We start from the raw sequence: 6949 nt of genomic DNA, 5'->3' as shown, positions 1-6949 counted from the left end.
ATTTGTTGTTATGAAAGTAGCGGGGATAGTTGGTTTTGTTTGGGGAGGTTTCAGATCGATTTGGAACACTTGGTTCCTAGTTTGGAAGCTTAGGTTGGAAGAATTGACCGAGGTTCCTAGGTTCGTGACTTTCAATAGGTCTGTTTTGTCATTTGGAACTTGTGTGCAAAATTTTGAGTCATTCCGAGTTGGTTTGGCAGAAATCGGACGCTTGGTTGTGATTTTAGAAGTTCTTCAGTTTCATTATGATTTCTATACGTTTTGGTATTCGATTCGTGGTTCTGGAAGTTATTTTTGTACTCTAAGCTCGCGAGCGAGTTCATATGTTGTTTATAGACTTGTATAGATATTTGGTGTGGAGCCCCGGGGGCTCGGGTGAGTTTCAGACGTATTTCAGATCATTTGAGTTGAGTTTCAGATTGCTAGTTCTTGGTTGGTGTTGCAGGTCTCGCAAATGCGAGCACCAGTTCGCATTTGCGGTGACCACATTTGCGACGGATTAAGTCGCACTTGCGAAGGAGGGCTGGGGCAGAAGGCTTCGCAATTGCGAAGCTCGCATCGCAATTGCAAAGATCGCATCGCAATTGCTATGGGGAGCTTGGCATAAGCAGGCCGCACTTGCGATCCTCCTCTCGCATTTGCGATGCCTGCTAGGTTCGCATTTGCGGACAATGTGTCGCATTTGCAACTTCTGTGAGACTTGGCAGACTTTGCTTTTGCGAGCCAAGGATCGCATTTACAAGCCCAATATCACAAATGCAACTTTTGTAGCTGAACAAATATTGGAATTTCGGGACTTAGTCTTATTTAACATATTTTTTAGCCCTAGACTCGGTTGGTGGAAATTTTAGGACGGTATTTTCACACAAAGCTATTGGGTAAGTGTTTTTCATTCAATTAGATAATATAACATGATTACTTATAAATTTTAATACCAAAATCATGAGATTTGAAGGGAATGTTTGGGGATTTTTGACTATATTTTGAAAAAATAAAAAATTTAGATTTGAGAGACGATTTGGACACGGATTTGAAAACCAATCACATATTTGGACTCGTGAGATTATGGTTAGTCGAGATCTACCCCACGACTTGGGTTTTGATCGGGCGGGGCCGGGATTGACTTTTGTTGACTTTTTGAATATTGTGTAAAGATCTCAACTTTATTAATTGAAACTAGTATATTTGCTCGTGCTTCACACGATCGTAAAAGTCGACATTGTAGATTCAATTCCTCTTTTTTTATTAGAAAGATAACGCTTATAAACAAATATTTGCAAATTTAAATAGAGGGAAGAGAAGAAATGGAGAAGTACTCAACTTTGTTGGAAAATATTAACTTCCATAATTTTATGTTTAGGAGTAATAAAATATAAATAGACGGATATATTACCTTCCTCGGATTAACTAAAACTCTACTCTTTCCAATTCTGTCGTGTGAATATAAATTACAATAATATAATGCTAACTTTGCATTTTGAAATGGTCCAAAGTAGACCGCTAAAGTTCAGATATACAAAAATATGCCAAATTCACGAAGGGAATAACACTTGTAATCTTTCTTAAAAGTGAAGACATAGAAAAGACCTAAATTTCAAGAAACTATATATACTTCTCGAAGGTCATTATGTTTTGCTGCTACTCTACTCTTGAAAGACATTTTTTAATTCAATGGATTTCTCTTCAGTAGATCAATCGGCAGCCTTTTCAGCAAGAACTGGCATACACAACTGAACAACAAAAACAAATTACAAAATCCAACAGGCCAAGAAAGCTATACCGGTCATTATTTTTACTACTGACTCAATCCATTTAGGCTTAGCCTTCAATGACATCACAATGCGATGCTTCTGAACAGAAGCTGAGAGCGATCCAATTATAGAGAAAAACGCAATAGAGACACTGCAAAGGAAAAGATAAGTTAGAAAATGCTAGTCAGAACTCCCCTCATCTGCCAACCAGAAAGAATAAAAACTTAACGGAACCATACGCAGCTCCCCTTCAACATTCTACGTTGAAGAAATAAAAGAAACTAAATGGATATATTTTGTAGCAGGATGTTAGCATTTATAACCGATAATTGGATAGACTTAAAAAGAGGACAAATAAGCACATAATCTATTTGAGTCTAAAATGTTATATACAAACAACATATCAACTGCTCGAAAAGGAATTATTTTATCAAATTTACTATAGTTTCAATAAAGTTTCAAACTTTTCAATCACAACTGTCAAAATTAAGCAACGCAAAGGTTAAAACACTCCTGAAAGCTTATTTCTTATGGGTATCCTAAATAATTGATATGATAAAACAGTTACTTGACCAAAGTGGCAGAGATTGCACCTCGTGGCTATCAAGGCAATTACACCTGGGCAGTTATGGGAGCGATACTGTTGAGAAACATGTCAGGCTAATAGAAGGGAAAAATATTTGAAAGAAAAGAGTAATAAATTGTACAAGACAAGACAAGACAAGATTTACGTAGTTCGACAATTTTGCCTACTCCACAGTCATACAAAGAATAGCTCTTTATTAATTGAAGAGAGAAAGAAAAAGTTGAGGAATGATTTGCAAATGAAAATGCATGCCCCTTTTATAGGCATTTGAATGCCCTGCCGAGGTAAGCGCTTACATCATAAGAATGTCGATGTAAGCGCTTACATTATACGAATGTCGATATAAGCGCATACATCATAGATATGTTGATGTAAGCGCTTACATCATAAGTTCATCTCTTTTTGATTTTTCTTTCTTTTGTTTTGTCCACTTTTTTTTCTTTCACATACAACAACAGGTTTGCTACTATCAATCTCCCCCTCAAACCTATGTTACATCAAGAAAGAAATTAAAATAAAGATTTTCTATTCTCTGGTGGCGCTTTCACCCTATTAGTCTTGAAGGCTAACAAAGGCAGTGCACAACCTCAGTTTGTCAACACCGACAACTTTGGTTAGCATATCTGGCGGGTTCTTTAATCCCGGTATCTTCTGCAGGAAAAGAGTTTCTTCACTTATCAACTCTCGGATATGATGATACCTCAACTGGATATACTTCGATCTTGCATGAAACACTGGATTCTTGGCAAGATGAATTGCACTCTGGCTATCGCTGAAAAGCTCACAATTGTCTTTCTCTTGACCTTGCTCTTTAAGAAACTTCTTGAGCCAAATCATATCTTTTACAGCTTCTGAGATTGCCATGTACTCTATTTCAGTGGTAGATAGAGCAACACTTTTCTAAAGTCTAGACATCCATCTAACATCAGTACCACCCAAGGTGAATACGTAGCATGTGGTACTTTTTTGACTATCCGCATTGCCGCCTAAATTTGCATCAGCAAAACCTTGTAAGATAATATTGTTCCTTTTAAAACAAAGTGTCATACCTGAGGTACTTTTGAGATATTGTAATATCCATTTTACACCTTCTCAATGCTCCTTTCCTGGATTTGACATGTATCTACTGACAACTCCAACTGCATGGGCTATGCCAGGTCTAGTGCAAACCATAGCATATATCAAACTTCCTATTGCTGAAGCATATGGAACCTTGGACATGTACTTCCTTTCTTCATCAGTCTTAGGTGATTGGTCCTTCGATAGATTATGATGGTTTTCGAGTGGAGTGCTTCTGGTCTTTGCATCATGAAGACTGAACCTGCTTAGTACCTTTTGTATGTACTTTTCTTGAGACAATTTTAAGGTTCCTCCAGACATGTTTCTGCTAATCCTCATCCCAAGCATTTGCTTAGCTGGTCCTAAGTCTTTCGTTTCAAACTCTCCCGACAGTTGTTGCTTAACCTTGTTGATCTCATTTATGCTAGATTCTGTAATTAGCATATCATCAACGTACAACAGTAAAATGATATAGGATTTATCGAGATTTTTGATATAACAGCAATGGTCCATCTCACATCGTGTGAAACCATTATTATGCATGAATCTATCAAATTTCTTGTACCATTGTCGGGGTGTTTGTTTCAAACCATACAAATTCTTCTGCAACTTACACACAAGGTTTTCTTTACCAGAAACTTGAAATCCTTCAGGTTTCTTTATGTAGATGTCTTCTTCAAGGTCACCATGCAAGAAAGCAGTTTTAACATCTAGCTGATCCAAATACAAATTTTTTGCAGCTACGATACATAGCACGAACCTGATAGTAGTTAATTTGACTACAGGAGAGAAGATCTTGGTGTAGTCAATCCCTTCCTTCTGCTGAAAGCCTTTTACTACTAATCGTGCTTTGTATCTCTTCTTACCATCATGCTCTTCCTTGACCCTTTACACCCACTTGTTTTGCAATGCCTTCTTTTCTTTTGGTTACTCTGTAAGTATCCATATTTTATTCTTTTGAAAAGAATTCATCTCTTCTTTCATGGCTAGCTTCCACTTATCAGAGCTTATCACCTGCATTGCTTCAATAAAATGCTCTGGTTCTCCAGCATCAGTCAATGGTAAATAGTAGAGAGAGAAAGAGAGAGAAAGAGAGAGTTAACCTATCTGGAGCATTCGTGACTCTTTTAGATCTCCTTAATGTAGGTTCAGGATTAACTAATCCCAAATTTTATTCAAGTCCAGACTTTAAATCTGGTTCTCCATCTGATTCTATATCTGGTTCTAGTTCTGATTCTGATCCAGGTTCGGCTTCTAGTTCGGCTTCTTCAATTTTAGATCCAGTTGTAGGCTCTCTAGCCACTTTATTTTCTGAGATTTCTTCTAACTCAACTGTTTCAGATATCTGTCTACTGGTTCTGGTTGATTCTACTTCAAGCTTGTCTGTGTACATCACATTTTCATTTAATGTGACATTCCTCTGTCTTAGGATCTTTCTATTCTGATCATCCCAAAATCGATAACCAAAATTATCATCACCATAGCCAATAAAGAAATATTTTTTGGCTTTAGGATCAAACTTATATCTATCATTAGAGTTTACATGCACAGAAGCAATACAACCAAAATATTTCAGATGTGAGAGAGTTACCTCCTTTCTTGTCCATACCTCCTCAGAAATTTCAAATTCTAGCGGTACAGAGGGTCCCATGTTTATGAGGTAAGTTGTCGTGTTAATAGCCTCAGCCCAAAAATACTTCGGCAATCCAGAATGTATTCTCATACTTCTGGCTCGTTCATTCAAGGTTCTGTTCATCCTCTCAGCAACACCATTTTGTTCCGGTGTTCCAGGAACTTTCTTTATCATTCTGATCACATTCTCATAGAAGAATGCTTTAGACTATTGACTATCATACTCTCCTCCATTGTCAGACTTCAGACATTTTAACGTTAGATTTGTCTGATTTTCAACTTCAGCTTTCCATCTTTTAAAGGTAACAAACACATCAGATTTACTTTTCAGAAAATAAACCCATACCTTTCTTGTGGAATCATCAATGAAGGTGACATAATAGCGTGAGACTCCTAGAGAAGTTACAGGAGCTGGTCCCCATACATATGTATACACTAGTTCCAGCTTCTCTTTCTTTGGCGTCCTTCCCACCTTTGAGAAACTAAATTCACTTTTGTTTCTCGAAAATGCAATTTTCGCACAAACCTAATTCAACATGCTTTAGGTTTGGCAATATTTCTTTGGATGCCAATAACTTCATTCCCTTCTCACTCATATGCCCGAGCCTCCAGTGCCACGATGTTGTATCATGACCATGATCAACTGTTGCTATAGTATCTCGATGTATTGCAATTGCATACATTGTTCCCTTCTTGAAGCCTCGTGCCACAACTAAATTTTCTTTGGTTATCTTCCAGGATCAGTTACCTAGTGTTGTTGTATATCCTTCACTGTCAATCTGACCCATAGATATCAGATTTTTCTTGAGGCCAGTAACATGTCGAATATTTTGTAATTTTCATAGCGTGCCTTGTGAAGTCTTTATATGAACTTCACCTAATCCGATAATGTCCAGAGGTTCGCCGTCTGCTAGATAAACTTTTCTAAATTTTCCAGCAATATAATTATACAATAATTATTTGCATAATGTAGAGTGAAAGGATGCACCTAAGTCAAAAATCCAAGATTCGACTGGACTGTCTGCACAGAAAGTTAGTGCATCATCGACTTGTTCAGCAATTACATTTGCTGAATTATCATCCTTGTATTGATTGTTCTTCTTCTTCTTTGGCTCTCTACACTGACTATCATAGTGACCCTTTTTATTGCAATTCCAACACATAATGTCTTTATAATTTTTGAATTGCCCTCTTCTCCTTGGCTTTGATCTGCCACGACCATGACTTTGTCCTCTTTGGTTGTTTCTCCCCCTGCTTTCGGTATTCAAAGCAGATCCTGGGGAATCACTTTATTCTCTCCGGCGAATATCTTCGCTTAGAACCAAGTCTCTAATATCATTCAATTTGAGTTTGGTACTTCCCGATGAACTGCTAACTGCAGTTACTGTTGCAGACCAACTCTCCGGTAGAGATGATAGCAGAATCAATGCCCTGACTTCGTCATCGAATGTTATATTGACAGAATTCAACTGAGTTAATATTACATTAAACTCATTGATATGTTCCGTGATAGATCTACCTTTTGTCATCTTTAAGTTGAAAAATTGACGTATCAAATAGACTTTATTTGAAGCAGATGGCTTCTCGTACATATTTGATAACGCCTTCATCAGGCCTGCAGTGGTCTTCTCGTTAATGATGTTGAACGCCACATTTCGTGTTAGCGTCAAACGAATCACACCAAGAGCTTGGCGATCTAATAGATCCTAATCCGCTTTGGCCATAGTCTCTGGTTTTACCTCGGTCAGAGATAAGTGTAATTTTTTCTGGTACAAATAATCCTCTATTTGCATTTTTCAGAATCCAAAATCTTTGCCATTGAACTTGTCAATCTTAATCTTCCCGTCTTCCAATGCCATTTTTCACAAAATATTTATGTGAATAGTGCATGTGAATAGTAACGATGATCAATAGTATCACA

General features: G+C 37.3%; 1 long non-coding RNA gene across 1 annotated transcript; it reads right to left on the bottom strand.

The window, feature by feature from the left end:
• Nucleotides 1-1366: 1366 nt before the first annotated feature.
• Nucleotides 1367-5836, bottom strand: LOC104109144 (uncharacterized). The gene is made up of 2 exons (XR_689169.4): nucleotides 2345-5836; nucleotides 1367-1902 (listed from the first exon to the last, which is right to left on the bottom strand). It is a non-coding gene; the product is annotated as an uncharacterized lncRNA (long non-coding RNA).
• Between the last annotated feature and the right edge of the window lie 1113 nt (nucleotides 5837-6949).

Source organism: Nicotiana tomentosiformis, chromosome 4 (genome assembly GCF_000390325.3).
Source record: "Nicotiana tomentosiformis chromosome 4, ASM39032v3, whole genome shotgun sequence".
In the NCBI taxonomy this organism is placed as follows: domain Eukaryota; kingdom Viridiplantae; phylum Streptophyta; class Magnoliopsida; order Solanales; family Solanaceae; genus Nicotiana; species Nicotiana tomentosiformis.
This window is presented reverse-complemented; position numbering and strand designations above follow the sequence as displayed.